At 39.4% G+C, this 18,718-nt stretch overlaps 1 protein-coding gene across 1 annotated transcript in view; it reads left to right on the top strand.

Moving 5' to 3' along the window:
* The first annotated feature begins 258 nt into the window (after positions 1-258).
* calcoco1a (calcium binding and coiled-coil domain 1a) overlaps positions 259-18,718 on the top strand; it is a 43,526-nt gene continuing 25,066 nt past the window's right edge. Inside the window, exon 1 of the mRNA XM_047160470.2 lies at positions 259-279. The gene's annotated coding sequence lies outside the window, so the exon portion shown is untranslated. The remainder of the gene's footprint in view (positions 280-18,718) is intronic.

Genomic DNA, 18,718 nt, shown 5'->3' with positions numbered 1-18,718 from the left:
AATGCAATGGGTCATGTTTGCCATGCCTTCACTGATGCATACAAAAAAAAGAAACAAAGAAGGGTGGCAGCATAAATATTAATCTTTAATGACTATGAATATTTGTCACACTAGCTCAGGGAAGTACTCCTCCCGGCCAGCAGAGGTCACAGTCTCCTGAAAAATGAGCAGCACTTCTTCTGTGGTGGAATTTCTGGTTTTACTCTTTGGCCCCCATAACATAGCCCTGTCCCAAATGGCACCCTAAGCCCTGTAAACATCCTCCAACTCCACTGTTTGGTAAGCATGTCTGATCACATTTTGAGTGGTTGCTATACTGTTTTGCCTCATGCCGCACTAATGCATGAAGATCACTATTATTGAATGTGTGCTTTTGACCACAGTTTCCACGTCTATTTACTGCATTGACAACTGACAAATGGGGTCAAATTAAACATTAACTCAAACAGGTAGAGGCAAGGATTAAGAACTCAGAGGCCCATAGGCCAATACACCATGGAGATGCATGTAATTAGCTACAGTAATTAGCTAAGTAATATTAGCTACAGTACTCACTTCTCTACTAACAACTGTTGTTTAAAATAGGTCCATATCGCTGGTACATTGGCTGGTATGTTTTCTTTTAGCATCTCCACTCATCCACTTTAATTCCATTTAAAGTAAAAATTTCCAGGTATCACACAAATGTATCCTTAGCTAATGAGTTGATGCATGTCTGCATTGCCTGATGTCTTTTACTGATGTCTTTCCCATAGATCAAAATCCAGATGCCACTTTAGTCAGTGTATCTATTGAAGCACAGCCACTTTAGCAGTCTTTGTAACTGAAGCCCCAATAATTACCTTTACATTTACATTTATTCATTTAGGAGATGCTTTTATCCAAAGCGACTTACAAATGAGGAAATACAAGCAAAGCGATATATCAAGCAGAGAACAATACAAATAGTGCTACCATACAAGATTTTTAATTGAGTTCTAGAAGAGCAAAGTGCACAGAGTAGAGGTGTAAGCATCAGTGTAAGTCCAGATTTCTTTTTAGGAGTTGGGGGCAGGGGAGATGTTAGGGGATAGTTAAGTGTTCACGGAGGAGGTGGGTCTGTTTTGAAGATAGTGACAGATTCTGCTGTCCAGATTGAGGATGGAAGTTCATTCCATCATTGAGGAAACGTCAGTTTGAAGGTTATAGAACGGGACCTCATGCCTCGCTGAGTAGACACTACCAGGTATTGGTCGCTAACTGATCGCAGATTTCATGAGGGAATGTAAACCTCAAGGAGATTGTTGAGGTATGGGGGTGCCGTTCCAGACAAGGTCTTGCACATGAGCATCAAGGCCTTGAATTTGATGCGGGCAGCTACAGGAAGCCAGTGGAGGAAGACGAAAAGAGGTGTGACATGGGTCCTTTTGGGCTGGTTGAAAACAAGGCATATTGCTGCATTCTGAATCATCTGAAGGGTTTGATAGAGCTGGTTGGATGGCCAGAGAGTAGTGCATTGTATAAGTCCAGTTTTGAGATAACAAGAGCCTGGACTAGTAGCTGTGTGGCCTTAGCAGTGAAATAGGGTCTGATTTGCTTGATGTTATACAGAATGAACCTACAGAACCATGCAGTTGTTGAAATGTCTGTGGTTCAAGTGGTCTGTGATTCAAGTTCAGGTGGTCATTGAAAGTCATCCCAAGGTTTCTGGTTGTCCTGGTTGGTTTGTTTGTGTTTGAGCCTAGTTGTATGGTGAGATTGTGGTTGATTGAGGGGCAGGCAGGGATGATGATAAGTTCTGTTTTTGCCAAGTTGAGCTTAAGGTGGCATTCCTTCATCGAGTCTGAGATGTTAGACAGGCAGGAAAAGATGTGTATTGAGTTGGATGGATCTTCAGGCTGGAAGGACAAATATAGTTGAGTGTCATCAGTGTAACAGTGACATGAGACTCAATCATAGGCCCCAGAGATGTAGTATAAATAGAAAAGATGAGTGAACCAGGAACTTACCCCCTGGGAACCCAGTGGCCCCCTCATTAACCCCTTTTTAAATCACCTTTTTCCCTCTTGTCACTTTGATCCAAAATTGAGATCAACTTCACCTGTTCAGCATTTTTATTCATGGCACAGAACATGGAATTTGTTAATTGCTTAACTATATCATGCAATACACCTGGAGCATCTGTGCTCATTATGTTTTTCTACCCATGTACTTTAATTTGTCACATATCTGTTTGTGCTAAAACAGTTATACCTTGTACAGAATATGTCCTTTGTATGCATTGGCTGGATTTTAGTATGTTCTCCATATGCTGCGTAGTTTATAAGTTTATGACATCCGTTGTACAGTTATACATGTTTGGGAAGAAGCAAGTTGCATCTAAAATCCAGCCAATGCATACAAAGAACATACTCTGTACAAGGTTACAGCCTGTCTAACAAGCTCATTACCTGAGCTTAGCTCACCATGACCTTAAAACCTGACTAACCGATAGCTATTTTGTTGCATGGCTGTACTCTCTTGAAAAGCCAAGAAGAGCCAATACATGAATTGGCTTTTCTTAGTTTTTCAAGAGAGTACAGCCATGCAACAAAAGGCTAAGTTCTGGTAATGACCCCTGGGCGTGGACCATTCCATCTAGCTGATATGCCCACATATAAACACTGCAGCATACTATAAGTTTATGACATCCGTATGAGAAGTGGGTAGTACCGTTTTCTTTTTTACAGCTCTGTATATACAGAAGGGAGTGCAAACCCAATGTCCTGACCTTTGGACCAAGCTTGTCAGATGATTGAAGGAAAAAGTAAGCTGTGAAGGAGGAGCTTCTCTGAGCTAATATGTGTTACTGATACACAAAATGACAAATCATCTTTTCTATTTTAGCTGGATGATTCAAGGGAATGTTCATACAGGCATAAGTTCTTTAGAAAATAGAATACATATTTTTAAGCATGGTTTTAATTAAAACTGAAAAAGCATATCTCTATAGGCATTGATCTGTACTCTACTGTCACAGAAGAATAGAAGATTAAATATACCTTGGTCATTTTTGATGAGCATTACATACTCAGAAATAAATGTACCAAACTGTACTTTTCGTAATCACTGGGGTGGTATTATCAAGGATACAAATTTTGTATCCTCAGTATATATCTTTATAAGGACTACCTTATTCTAAAAGCTAATAAAGGTACAAGACATACCTTCCCATGTAAAAGATATATACTACAGGTACAAGAGATGTACCCTTGTTCCACCCCAGCTACATGGAAAATATATTTACTGTATTTTATAAAGACTAGATACCCCAAAATGGTAAAGTCAATCCTGCTACATACTATATTTGTCATATCTTGTCTTGGTAGTATCTATCCCGGAGCCACTGCTGATGAGAAAACATGACTTTTGACTATAAACACATCTGTATAATTTTGTAATGAAATAGAGGTCAACCTTCATACAAAAATCCTTAAATGTTTTTTTTTTTCTAATTGTCATTTCTAAAAGTGGAGATGAATGAAAAGGGAGGGAAGGACGATTTTGTGATGGGGCTGTTGTCCCGTGCTGCTTCTTGTTGTGCCCTATTCCCTTGAACACTAAATGTCATAAAAGTGCCTTTTACTTTTTACAATGCTAACTTCAAATACTGGCATCTCACCCCCTCTGCTTCTTTGCGTAACCTCCCCTTTGCCCTATTTTATGCTGTTTTCCGTATTGCAGTTGTTTACCACTGTGCAAATAAAAAACACTATGTGTATCCCAGTATCCAGTGATAAAAATGCATATTTACTCAGTGTCTTAATAAAACAATGACTCACTCAAAGGTAGTTTTATATTTACATTCTAGGTTTTATAAAAGATGCAAGTGAATTTTAATAGATCAACGCAAATAGTGCAAATTAAGACATATGGAGTTACTGATGTTGTTTTACAGTAGGGTGATAAATCATTCCATACCAATAAACCAATCCTTAATATAGTACCTTAAAATATTTCCACTTGAGGTGTAAAACACATTAAGACAAGCTTTACTTAAACTAGAGCTGTGAACATTGCCTCTCTACCAATTATCCTGTACGGCTGCTCCCCAGCTAATGAGTGTGTGTGTGTGTGTGTGTGTGTGTGTGTGTGTGTGTGTGTGTGTGTGTGTGTGTGTGTGTGTGTACGTACGTTTCCTGTGGACAGACAGAGGCTAATAACACCATATTTTCAAGAAAGACAGAGGGCCCCTGGCCATGCCTTTTAAGATGCATGCCACACAGTTAACACCACCCACAGTCCTCAGAGCCATCAATGGCCATTACATTTGCAATAGCTGTAGGCCTCCATGACAGAAAAGTGCAAAAAATGATTTAGTTACTAGTTTGGAGGTCAAATGTCAAATATCTGTAAATTTCCTTTCCAGAATGCAGCTGAGTGACTATGCATAAGCACTATAGATGTGCAAACTGAAAAAAAGAACAAGAGAGAAAATTAACTGCTGTCAGAAGTGGTCTGAAAAATAAATTGTGATCCACTTGTGTATGCACTGCCAGCCAGCTGTCAGTGGGAGTGATCAGTCCAGCTAGTGAAGATGTCAGCAGGTCTGAGCCAGTACATTACCTAGAATCAAAAGTTGATGAAATGCAAAAAAAAAAACAAAAGACTGGTCAGGCAGTGATACTAAGCAGCAGGTATTTTGCTGCTGAATGAATTTAGCAGGGTGAAGACATGGGGTGGAGTATGTTGTAGTGTGAGGAAGCGGCGGGGACAAGGAAACGAGAGACAGAAAGGGAATGTCTGAGGGAGTGTGCATAACTGAGTAAGCAAGACAGAGAAAATGCTAGGGGTGCAGAAGCTCTTTGCAGATGTCCAAATAAGCAGTAAATCACCACAAGAACCTGGGGGCGCTCAAATGTTTTTTGACTGAATGTGTCTGCCAGTTCAGAGTCTCTGAATGACTAAAACAGTAGCAGTAATCCACAGGGTGGCTACACACTCCCCCATCCCTAACCAACCACAGACTGAGCAAACATGCACACAAAGTCAAAATGGTGTCCATTCACACACTTCAAGAGATGGCCTCTCTCAGGCCAGGGAATGTGAGGGTACACTGAGTTGGTCATGTACACAAAGTGTCTATTTAAGTGTGCGTCCTCATTCCCAAGAGCCATAAAACTGCCATCAGTATCTGAGCTCAGAGCCTTGAATCGAGTTACAGGTGTTCCTTTTAACACAGATGTGAAAAAGGGCATTTTATGACCCTGGTTGTACATAGGCCTGGGGAATCAGAAGTGACACAGAGCAACAAAACAAGTTAAAACCGTACATCCATGATGACATACATTTACATTTAGTCATTTAGCAGAAGCTCTCATTTAGAGCGACTTACAAAACATGCAAACATTTGAAGACGAAGCAATACAAAGCATCTAATGAATCCGCAAGGATTCATAACCTGAAAGACAGAGGCAAATGCTAGTTTTTACAAGTGCTAGAATTTTAAATCTAAAAGCATACATTATAAAACAAATAAGCAAGTAATTCTAAATGCAGTTAATACAAAATAGACAGAGGACTATTTGGAATGAAGAAAAAAGCTGATTCCACCATTGAGGAGCCAGGACACTGACACAGAGAGATCTTGCTCTATAATCATGTTTAGACCTCAGAGAAGGACATGCCAAAGCCTGGAGTACCAAGACAAGTACTAAAATGAGTTTTGAATGTGATTCTGAAAGAGGAGGCCAGTTGCATGACCTCATGAGGGGAATGGTCACATGAGGGTTGTTATAAACAGCAACATTCTGAATGCTCTGTTGAAGAGATGTGACATATAAAGAGATGGGAGATGCAGTAGGCTAGTCTAGAAATAACTAGGGCGTGTATAAGTAGTTGAGCAGATTATGGGGTTAGATTGAAGTAAAAGAAGTGATTGAAGAAGGCTGTCATTTAATATATTATCAAGATTCTTAGCTATGTGTGCCAGGTGGGCACTGAGGGTGTTGGTGGCAATCAAAGCAAGGTTCTTTGTCTGTAGTTATATCACTTCAGTTTTATCAAGGCTGAATTTCAGATGGTAGGACTTCATCAGGAAGAGATGTCAGTCTGAAAGGCAGTCTGATTATCTTCAGAGCATCTTGAGTGGTGGATGCAGATAAAGAGAAGCAAAGTTTTGTGTCATCGGCATAGCAGTGATATCACTGAGCAAAGTGATTTGGTATAAATGGAGAACAAGAGTGGAGCAAGAGCTGACCTCTGAGGGTTTCCTGTAGTAAGGATGTGATGAAACCGAACCTCTTTGTGAAACACGGTAAGATCGACTGTTCCAGACAGTACACACAGAGATTGAGTTTGATTATGCAAGAGAAAATCATGTATAGTTTCAGGTTGCATTTTGTGGTCTATAGTATTTTGGGGTTATAGTATTTTTACATTAGCTCTAGAGAGCATTACTCTAGTGACTCAGACTTACGGTTAAAACCGAGTTCCCGCCTTACTCTGCATCTTACTGCACAATCAGGCTCCAAAATATAGCAAAAGGCCTTTCCAGAATAATGGAGGTTATTATAACAGCAAATATAGAATGGGATGTTCAAAAAGCACATTTAAGTGTAAGTGTGATAATCAGGTGTCCACAAATATTGCCATATAGTGTATATTAAACAATGAACTAAGCCTTTTACAACAGTGGATATACTGAGTATCCATAGCTTTGCTGACACACTCAGTGCTTCTGAAAGCTTCACTGCCCCCTATTTGTGGTGTCTGCTATTACAGAACTATCTTCTGTGATGTCCACCCCTCCTCAAGAGTTTCCGCATTATGTTCTTCAGCAACTGTGTCACATAAGCTGTCGAGGTGTTAAGTATGGCTTCTGCATTGCTGTGGTTTTCAGTAATCACAATCATAAGAGTTAATAATGTGGAACATTTCAACGTTACATTTCAATTAGACACTTTTAAACCCTGATAATAAGAAAGGGTGATAGATTATATTCTTATAGGGCACAGGTTCCCAATCCTGGTGCTGGAGTACCACCTGTCCTGTACATATTAGCACTTTCACTGCTGCCAACACAACTGATCCAATTAATTAGCTAATTATTATTACATCAATTCCTGAGTTGAAGTGGGTGTGTTAAAGCATGGAAAGCATAGGACAGGGGGTTGTCCAGGATGAGGGATGGGAACCTGTGTTATAGGGCTACCTCATGATGTGGCAGTTGTTTCAGATACAAAAGCATGCTCAGTTCTTAACTATGTGTTAACAGAGTTTCTAGACACTCCTCATGTTTGTAGACTCCTAAGTCTAGTATACTAGACAGAAACTTTAAATAAATGTGAATATATCTTCCTCTCTGACCAGCTAGGCTCAACCAAGGTGGGTTTGGGCTTTGCAGTATGAATGTGCAACTCCACAGACTGCCTGTGGATGGCAACACAGTACTTTTTCATGACTTGTCCGTATTAACCAGTCTTTTGCACATACAAAGCACCAGGTTTATTCAGCCAAGCCATGTGTTATTAAGCTACATAAGTTCTATAATACTGAACAGAAGCCCATTAGAAAGCTATAGATTTCTATGCACACTGCCTTGTGGGATTGTTTTTGCTAGACTATAGGTTGGTCTACCTGCCAAACCTGAGGCTTCAGAAATATTTAACTTTCAGAGACTTCTGAATTCTGCTAAGTTTTGTGTGTTTAAAATAAGAAAATTCCCAATCAACAATCCTAAAATAAGCGCAATTTTTTAAATTTACATGTAATACAAAAAAGTAATGTTCTTTCATTCAGTCGAATGTAACATGTTTCATTTTATCATGGCCTGTTATCTTGGCAAAAAGCATAACAGATCAATATATTGATTTTGACAGAACTTATACACTTAGAAAAATGAAAATGGACCTTATTGGCAGAATTATTTGTGATACAAAAGATGAAAGGATCAAGTGTTATAGGATACTACTATAGTTGTTTTTTAAAAAAAATAATGGTGGCTGTGATTTCTAGGCTCTCCCTCCCAATGATATCAGTCAGATAATGAGAGCTCTGGAGCAGAACGAGACAGAGCGGATATTCAAATTAATTAACAAATTACCTAAAATTAAACAGGGGAACTGCATAAGGAACAATGTGCCATTTATAAAATTAGTGTGCTGCACTAATGCAAATGCAGCTCCACTATACACTTTTCAATGCACTTCCTGAGTTAGAGTGGGATTGCAGGGCTCTATTCTTCTATATAAATTTAAAACTGTCTTTTGACTAAATCCGATATATTTTATGTCCAGAGTACAGCAGCAGTAAACACAGTGTCACAAGACACTGTGTTATTGGTCTAGAGGGCAATAAACCAGATGAGGGATGAATTGGATGTTGTTTAATATTTAAACTCAGTGTGAGGGATCTTCTGGTTTAAGTCATTCTTTGTGTCTGAAATAAAATATGTGGAATAAATTAATCATAATGCAAAATAAAAGATCTGTGCAGGCTACAATTGGGATTGCTTTATATAATTATTCATGAATTCTTCAGTCTAATAATTTTACAATTTAAAAATTGATTCAGAAAAGTTATAGTTTGGGACTGTGTTATGGTAAATTTTAAAGAGTTATTCTTTTTAAACATTTATTAGTCTGCCAACAGACAGACCAATCTGGCATGCTTTAAGATGGAGGGATGGAGGGATGGAGAGAAGATGACATGGTACACGTGGCTTAAGAAAAGGGGAGACAAAAACAAGAGAAAGAGGAAAAGAGGAAGGGTGAAAATGAGGAGAGGGCAAGAGGAAGACGCGATCAAGCGAGAGATAGATGGATGATGAAAAGAATGGGAGGGGGAAACGTGCTTGGAAGATTGAGAGAGAAAAATAGGAGTGTGGAAGGGATTTATACTAGTTGTATAATGTCTTACACCTCCATCCGCCTCAACCCTCCCCCCATCCTCTACTTCACTGAGCGCACTGGCCCACCCTCGTTGGGGTTTCTGAATATCCCTTGTCTCACCGTAGACACACATGCATACGCACACGCCCACACCAGAGCCCACGATTAAGATTCTAGATGGATGCTACTGCAGCACTTTGCAAATGGAAGACTAGACATAATTTCCCTAAAATGCTGTTTTTTATCACCTATTTCCCCTCCATCAGCCTCACAGCTCACGATTGATAGCTGATGGCACCTCTGACAACTTAACGGGTTTATGGCCAGATTTATGGGCTATCCGCTCGGGGCTTTTTACAGCTAAAACTCTGTTAAAAAAAAAAAATGCTTATTTCCCTGATAAGGGAAGGGAGGGTGAGGGCTGTGTGTATGTATGGCGTGAACAGTAGGCAGACCTTCATGGATTGGAGAGAAAAAAATGTCTCTGCATTGCAGTAGGAGCAGCTTGGTTGTGTTGGCTTTTTTAACATTGGGTCAGAAAATGAACTTGGCATGGTACATATCATTTGGCATACTTTCATTTAGGCTGGAAGCAGTCAATTCAATCTGGCAATACTCTGTGTGACAAGCAATCTACATCTTCCCTAATCTCTTCTACTCTTACTTTCTAGAAAATTCCCTCTATCTGCAGACCTCCATTAAAGATGGGGGTCAAGGTCCAGCCAACTCAAACAGGTTAACCTTAAATATATCATGAATTTATATTCGTTTTACTAGTCATGACTGTAAGACATTCTTTACTGGTTCAGTAAATTAACGAAATTTTGGGGGCTGGAACACTCACAGCAAATGGCATCCAAACACATAGTGTGTATCCTAGATTCAGGGTCTCATTCTATCACATTCTCTAGATAATGACATATTTAATATCTAAGAAATTACTACTATTACTACTATTTATGTAATAGTCTAGCTAAAACAGTGTTTCACATTCCAATTTAATTGCTTGAGGCATAATGGTACAGGGGGTAGCATTGCTGCCTCACAGCTCCAGGGTCCCTGATTCAGTCCTAATCTTGGGTTAGTGTCTGTAGTGAGGTTACTTAGTGTCACATGTTCTCCCCATGGTCGTGTGAATTTCCTTCAGGTTCTCCAGTTTCGTCCTACTGTCCAAAAACATGCAGGTAGGTGAATTTGTTAGGTGCCCTGTGATGTTCTGGTGTCCCATCCAGAGGGAAATTCTCCTGCCTTGGTTCTGTGTTACCAGCATTGATTCCGGATAAAGCAGTTACAGAAGATGAATCAATGAATGAATCTAAATGCTAATAATACATGTGGTATAACTGCATTGTTTCTGTCTTGAGCATGCTACAATTTGAGCATGACATTAGACATGTTTAAAATATCAACATATCAATTACAACTACAGAAGATCAGCCCTTTAACTTATTAGGCATATTTTTATAACTATTTTTGCATAGGTGAACCTTCAGATAGTGAGGTTTAGTTAGACTCATCACCCTGCTTCTGATCCATCCAGCCAATCCCAGCTAAACAATCAAAGTTTTAATAATTGACTAATTACTTCACGTCAGCCAGCACTTTTCTTCCTTGCTTTATCCATCTTGATTCCTAGTTGTCTTGATTCATGTTCATGTGTAGTTATGAGACTGTGAGTTGGTAGCCCTGTTGTGTTTTCATGTAATGCTATAGGCTATTTCTTCTTTTTGTATAATATTATGGTTGCAAAACGCTAGAATCCTAGTCAAATTGATCTAAATTAATAAAGTCTTTCGATGTTAGCAGTGTATAGCAATGCATGAATGTTTACCTAAGAATGTTTGCCCAGAGCAGAAAGCTTCCTAGAACAGTTTCCTCTCCTGTCGCAGTTGAAGATATTTCCTTAAATGGCAGACTGCTAATCCTGGCACCTGGACAGTTTTCTGAACACCTCAAACAGGATGTTATTCACTCAACACAAAAATGATTGACTCTCTTGTACAGTCTAATATATCTGAGCCAACTAGTAGTTGCTGAACTGTGAAGGAATCACCAAGGAAGAGAAGTCATACACTGGCACAAAACCAGCTCCATTACATGCTACAGGTAAAAAGAATGAACCTCAGCAGTGATTCCTAAAATGGCTGCTTTTTCCAGGCAAGCTCTAGAGCATGAACCCTTTGCTGCCTGGACGATTCATAGTGTGTGGCTTTTGTTTGAGCTCCATTTATAATCAAAATCAGTTAATGTACTGTGTGCGTGTGACTGTTTAATTCCGTGTGTGTAGAGTGCATTAGGAGCAGACACTCGGATCGTTTTGAACAGCGAAACCTGTGTGCACTGAGCTTGCATGCTCTTCCCTTGCTTTCTGGGGGTTTCCTCCGGGTACTCCAGTTTCCTCCCACAGTCCAATGACATGCATTGTAGGCTGACTGGCATTCCCAAATTGTCCGTAGTGTGTGAATGTGTGTGTGATTTTGCCCTGCGATGGGTTGTCACCTGGTCCAGGGTTTCCCCCCGCCTTGTGCCCCAAGTTCCCTTGGATAGGCTCCAGGCTCCCCCACAACCCTGTGTAGGACAAGCTGTAAGGATAATGGATGGATGAATGGTCAGCTATTAAAAATTAATAGTCATGCAATCCCTAGTTTATACTACAGGCCATTTCTTCCTTTATATTATGGCTTCCTGTCTTCCTTTTCTACATTCATGATGTATTTACGGGAAATTAATAATACAGTTATAATTCACTAAAGGCATGTAGAGGGTTTACTAATAATTAGGTCTTAAAGGCTTTCAATGGTTTAACTTTGTACAATATTTTAATCATGCTTATAGTTCTCTTTGATATTTATATTCCTTTTTTAGAAACCATATATACATATAGAACATCCTTCAAAAGATAAATTTATTTCCAAAACATGACAAAGTGATACTTTCAACAATTCTCACTGGACTTTCTGAGATGTATTAATGTTTTAATATTTAGAGCTTACACTAGTTATTCTGAGGGGTGTCTAAATGTTTGACACAAACACCTTCTCTATTTCAACTGCCAAAACCCTCAATTTGATTTTAATTGATTTGCCTGGGTCCTTCAAAAAGAATAATGCTTTTGCCAATCGCCAGTTGCAGTTACTGAATTAGACTGCCCATTAAACCTATGACTTACTCAATATTGCCTAACTTTTTTTAATTGAAATATTAGACAATCTTTTAAAGATGACAGAAACTACAAAAAAGGCTTTTTAGCATGTTTTAGAGGTTCTTCATAAATAGCAGTGACCTTATTTTTTTGCACTTTCTCACCTGCCTATAAATCTCTCACACTCAGTAAGTCATTATTATTGCCATGAATTAATCTTTTCACTCTGATCGTAATTCACAACAGACGCTACTATGTGTTCTTAACCACCAAAATGTCATCAACCCATAACAAAAATAATTCAAATAGACCTGTTTTCTTTTTCATCTCTGTGGCTAATTCTGAGAAAACCTTTTGTGCATTGTCTGATTTATCTGTAAACATGGCTGATTTGGAGCCTAGGCAGGAGTTTAATGTGGGTAAAGTTTATGTGTTCAAAGTTTATGTGTTTGTAAAGGGGTGCTAGTTTTATGTGTGTTTGGAACAAACATTTTTTTTTAATTGGCGAAATTTTGTTTATGTGCTGCCAAAGTATTCCATTCGGGCTGCAAATCACACACAAGGCAGTGTGTGCTCCCATGGAAGCTATTTGTGCTTTATATTTAGTGCTCTTTACGGTTTTCTCTATATTTTCTGAGCTTTGTTCCAGTATAAAAAATACTGTAGATGTCCAAAATGACTTTGTCTATTGGGCTTTAATTAGTGATTAGTGGAGCTAATGTCTAGTGGACATTACTGAATGTGATTAATGGGTGTATTTGTATGGCACATCTTACTCTAATAGATACTAATAGATTAGTAGAAGAGTTGTTAAAGGTTGCCTAGTCCAAATCGTACTACATTCACTGAGAGGTGTGCGTGAAGGGGTAGGACAGGAAAAGTACTTTCATTTATTGTCCAGTTCTTGGAATTGGGCTAAATCAGGGTTTGGATTGTCTTGTGTCTGAAGGACGTATTGGAAGCTATATATTAGTCCTGGACCTCACAATTCTATGAGACTTGGACTTTCAGTTTTGCAGGAGTCTGAATTTTAAATGGGTGGCAAGATAGTGTTGCCGCCTCACAGCTCCAGGAACCTTTGTTGGTTCATGAGTTTGGGTTATGGATTGTATAGAATTTTGCACGTTCTTCTCATGTTCACATGCGTCCAGTTACCTCCCACTGTCCAAAACACATACATTTTGGCTATACCAAATTGCCTCTAGTTGTGAATGAGTGTGTGAATGTATGCGTGTGTGTGTGTGTGTGTGTGTGTGTGTGTGTGTGTGTGTGTGTGTGTGTGTGTGTGCACGGCACCCTGCAGTTGACTGGTGTATCATCTGGGATGCATTCTCTGACCAGTGTAACAGGGATAGGCTCCTGATTAAGCAGGATAAAGTGCTTACTGAAGAGGAATGAAAGAAGGAATTTTATATTCTTTAGGTTAATGGGCTATGTAAGAGCATTTTTTTTACATTAATAAGGTAACTCTATGCTACTACAGCCTACTTCAATTATGTAATGCATCCAGAGTTTCTGGAACGCTCCTGGACCCCATTCAAGACTTGGCCTGGAGTAGCAGCTTAGGGACTTTAACCTGACTTAAATATGAGGGTAAGGTGACTTCTTGGACTGACTTCTTTACTCACATGCTTTGTCGAATAATCTGTTTCAGGTTAGATCATATGGCTTTACTATGTTCCACCATAACTATGAATCATGATCTGCAGGACACATATTAAAACAAAAGATTTGGCTCCAGCTATGGATCTTCTACAGGGACCTCCTGCTCTCTGAGTCAATATATTTCAAGTAACCATACACAAGATCAAGGGTTTTATTGGATAGGTACCGTTATTATTAAATGTAATCACTTAATGCTGTATGAAATTAAGAACAGAAGTTGGCACAGTGGTAGCTTAGTAGTTAAGCTGTTGGACTCCTCCTTGGAAGGTTGTCAGTTCAAATCCCTGTATTACCAAACTGCCATTTCTGGGCCCTTGAGCAAGGCCCTCAACTACTCAATTGTATAGATGAGATAATTTTAAGTTGCTCTGGATAAGGGTGCCTGCCAAATATAAAGTAAATAGTATATCTTAAACCAATATAGTTATATTGTGTTTAAACTCCATCAGCCTGGCAAGCATTGTATATCACTCAGAGAAGTGCAAGACTTTGTGATTTGTGTTGTTATTCACAGTGAATAATTACCAAACATCTCGCTTTCGCAATTCCATTCCCAAATGCTGTCAACTTTTCCACTGCTCACGTTTCTTGCCCTGTTGTTTGGAGACATAGAGGAAATTTTACAAGGATCTGCAAATGGAAAACGTGTGCTGCTTTGTTCAACGCAGCCATGTTTCTAATGCCATAAACCACAGTTTTAATGTCTTCCAGAAAAAGGTAGGCATAGACAGTTTGAGGTCTTAATTGTGAAATCCTAAATATGAGCACACAGTCATTTCAATATAATGGAGTATATAGTATACAATATAATAATATAAGGAAGGGACAAATTATACTTTTATTAACTATAAAAGTGAAACACCAATGTGCTGCTCAGTGCAATATTTTGAAACATAACAGACCAGGCTAAAAAGTGGTAGCTAATGTAATGTAATAACACATGGCCAGCTAGCTAGCTTGCTAGTTAAGTGCATTAATACAGACTAGGGGTGTAACACAATGCCACTATCTGTATCACATTTTTTTTTGTTCCACCTGTTCATATTTTTATCTGTATTCAAATTTAAAATAGGTGCAGTAGAAAAGCCAGGATTGTCCTCATAAATAAACACTGTAAATGCATTGTGCACCATGGTCTTTGGTTGTCCCACAAGCTTCATTTCTGAACCCTCACTCACACCCACATGAAAGTAAAGACACATTGTGTTTGTGACCACAACAAAAAGTCACCAAGTCATTGGTGAACACTTCAGTTATAAGATGTGGTGTGGTGGATTGCAAATTTAAATCTGGCTAGACTATGTATTTTTTCTTGCTATGTTAATTGTGAGGTGATGCATTGTGCTAGTAGGAGAGTTACATAATATCTTAGCACTTCACTGTTTAATATTCTGAAAAGATTGTCTGTGATCTATGCACACCTGTTAATCTAGCAAAAAAAAAAAGTTCCACTGTGAAATTAGCTTCAGCTGATGTGTGTAGTGCAGTAGGAAGTGGGGGTTGGAAGTTGGTGCTGTAGTTACCGTTGTGCACCACAGTGAGGTGTGTTAAGTTTAAACATACGTACCAAATGAAAACTTTGTTTTGTAAAAGTCACTAAGAAGAAGGGTTTATTTTCTTTCTATGGTTGTTGAACTTACTTGTCCACTGGGCAACTATAAATAAATAATAAAAAAAAAACAACTAGTACTAACATACAGCTCGACCCCAAAGAGTCATTGTTTACGTGTAGGTTGTACAGTTTGTTAGTATAACAAATATAATGGTTTGGCCAGTGGTGGCAAGGTTATTTGTTTTGTTATTTTGGTCTTAACTAATCACAGCGCCAGTGAGAGGCAGCTGGAGTGCAAAGCTTGAGTTTCTCTAGGCTCAAGAGGCCAAGAAGTGAGTTCTGTCTGCATGTTCTCTTCACCAACTTAACTTAATTGCTCTAATTATCCCTCACAATCAACCTTTCTTTCCCAGACCTAATTTTATAGCCTAGTAATGAACAGGTATGTCAAGATTGTCTGTACTCTAAATGAACAGTTTTTTTTTTTTTTTTTTTTTTTTAAACAAGCAAAAGAAGTCTTCTCTCTCTCTCTCTCTCTCTCTCTCTCTCTCTCTCTCTCTCTCTCTCTCTCTCTCTGTGTGTATGTGTGTGTGTTAGAGTATTGATCTGAAGACATCTTGAATGGATTCCTGAAATCATTCTTTTGGGTCCTTTCTTCCTCATGCCAAATTAGATTCGTTCAAATAAGAAATCTCAATGAAATATGAACTGCTTCTTAAAGAGATGGCCACTTCTAAAACTTTGTCAGGATGTGAATGGAAAGTGGTCGAAATTTCATGGCTAACATGCAATCAAGGTTTTCTTCATTCCATAAATCATATGAAAAACATGTGGCTTTTGTTTGAGCTCCACCTATAATCAAAATCAGCCAAAGTATGTGCGTGACTGTATCATTCCGTGAGTGTGTGTGTTTGTTTGTATGTTTATACATGTGTGATTGCTACTTGCCTACTCCATTTGCAGTCTCACATCTTATGAAGTTTGCTGTTATGGCTCATCCTCATTAGCATGAATATTAATGCAGCCAGAAGACAGGAGGGGCGAAAAGGGCATGAGGAGGGAAAACGGTGAAAGGAATTTGGAATAGCTATTTAAAAGGGCCATTTCATCAGAATCGTTATTTCTTTGCGGTCCTCCAAAGGCTCATAACCAGTACTCTATGAAGAGACACATGCCACAGAGGGGCTTCATTTAAAGCCTAAAGGTCATAGCATAGAGAAAGGTCTTCAACGCAGCCAAATATATCAAATGAGTAAGAGAGGGAGAGAGGTATGGTGAGTGGGTAAATCATGCAGATGGGAGATGATGAATAAAATACGACAAACACAAAAATATAGTAATATATAGTAATGCAAATGATGCAAGGGAACAGGATGGAACTGTGACAAATGTATAAAAACTATTAAAGTTTTCTATCAGCAAAACTGTTGATCGGCACAGCAATCTGTGCTTGTGGCATTCCTTTAATGCAGGAGCCTGGCAGAGCTAAAGTAGACTCTCGTACCAAATGTTCAGCCTTCGTCAGATGGAATATAAAATTTTACTCTAATTAGTCTCTCTGTGCACTTTTGTGTATAATAGAATTACCCTGAAAACAAATCAATAACACACAACACAATTCTACCCATTTACAACTCAGGATAGCTGCCCTGTGTCTCAATTGTGTGACTGTTCCATGCGACTGAGCAGTGACAAATAATCGTGCCAGAATAGCTGTCATTAAATTTTTCATTTTAACAAATCAACATGCAGACATGCTTTAAACTACCAGGTGTACAAAAGGTACACAAGAACATATATGAACAATGCTGCTTGTACAGAGTTACTCCATGCACGAGTATGCATGTATGATTGGCTATTTTATACATTTACTTGGTGGTTGAGTTCCAAAAACCTGTTAAAACATAGCTTCTTAGGTTTGCAGTATTAGAACACGGGTAACATGATGTATCTTTCCGTGCAACACAGTTGCTTGTTTATCTACAGGTTTAAGTTTAATTGGTGTGGGGCTCTCTGGCACTGCATAGCATTGGTAGCCCAGAGGAGCTGTGTGTTCCAGGTGACAGGCCCTGATCTAGAGCCCAGCACTCCACTCTGATAAGACAAGGGTTTCAATTTTACTGTTCCCAGCAGACACACAGCAGGCTTGCTAGTAAAAGGAATGCCCTCACTCGCTAGTAAAAGTGGGGGAGGAGAGAAGGGGGGATGGTTCAAGGATGACTGTCTGGGGTAGTGCAAGAAGCCCAGAGAGGAATGTCACTCAGTCGGAACAAACTGACTCTAGCATTCCATAGCAGATTGATCTGTTCAGCTTGCAATTCCAGATCGCTTCCCTATCTCTTAAAAACGGACACCCCGTTCCAATCACAGCTACAGTAAAGCATCCCTTGTAAAAATACCACAGCACTACCTCAGGCTTCACTATACGGCATGCCTGTTGCACCACTTTGATCTGAAATACGGAATGGCCGGTATCTGCCCATGAGATACCTTCTGCTGCCATAACAGAGGATTTGTGTGCAGGAATCAGGAAGATGTGCTGGCATGTGCCACACCACTAGGCTTCATTACAACACACAAAAATTGTTAGTGCCTGGCAGGGATTTAGCCTTAAAATCTGTGTTGGTTCAGTGTTTTTTGTGAGAAAAATTCACTGGTAAGGCTGTACCCATCATGAGTCACTGCTATGCCTGGTACAGGCATGGCAGACGATCAGATGGACGATGAAACACTAATCATTCCCTCACGGCCCATCCCAAGTAAAGCTGTCATTAATTTTGCAGAATTACATCAAATCAGAGACATTCTTTATGTGCCTACAGACAGTTATACGACGGGTACTGCTGCGCTAAGCAGATGGGGCCGCTTGGCCGTGCATACTAAATACTCCTGTTCCCCCTTTCCACCCCTCTCTCTTCGTCTCTCACTCTGCTCCTCTCTACATCTTCCCTCTCTCTTCCTCAATGTCTCATTTACATCCTCAGCCTTCCTTACCTTACGCCTAGTCTTCTACCCTTGCAGTGTCTTTGACTTTTTATCTGTTACACCCTCCTCCCCTTACCGCTGTCCTCTCCACCCCTCATTCTTTTATCAGTACTATCTCACTGCTGCTTATGGTACAATACTTTTTTCTTTCATTTTAACAATGAGAGCATTACATTTAACTGTGGTTAATTCCAATCATTGGCTTTTCACAATACCGCAAAGCATTCTCATTCAAGACTTGGACAGGTGATAGGTTTTAATTAATTTTCTATAACAGTAGCTCTGACAATAGTGCAGGCTGTAGTTCAAACCACAAGTTCATATCAATGCGTTCTTTCTAATATGTTATTGTTTCTATAATAACAGCTTGAGGGGACATGGTGGCTTAGTGGCTAGTAAGTTTGCGTCACACCTCCAGGGGTTGGGGGTTTGAATCCTGCCTCCACCCTACGTACGTGATGTTTGCATGTTCTCCCCATGCTTCAGGGGTTTCCTCAGGGTACTTTGGTTTGGTTGGGAAAAACA

Source organism: Ictalurus punctatus, chromosome 15 (genome assembly GCF_001660625.3).
Source record: "Ictalurus punctatus breed USDA103 chromosome 15, Coco_2.0, whole genome shotgun sequence".
Taxonomy (NCBI): Eukaryota; Metazoa; Chordata; class Actinopteri; order Siluriformes; family Ictaluridae; genus Ictalurus; species Ictalurus punctatus.
This window is presented reverse-complemented; position numbering and strand designations above follow the sequence as displayed.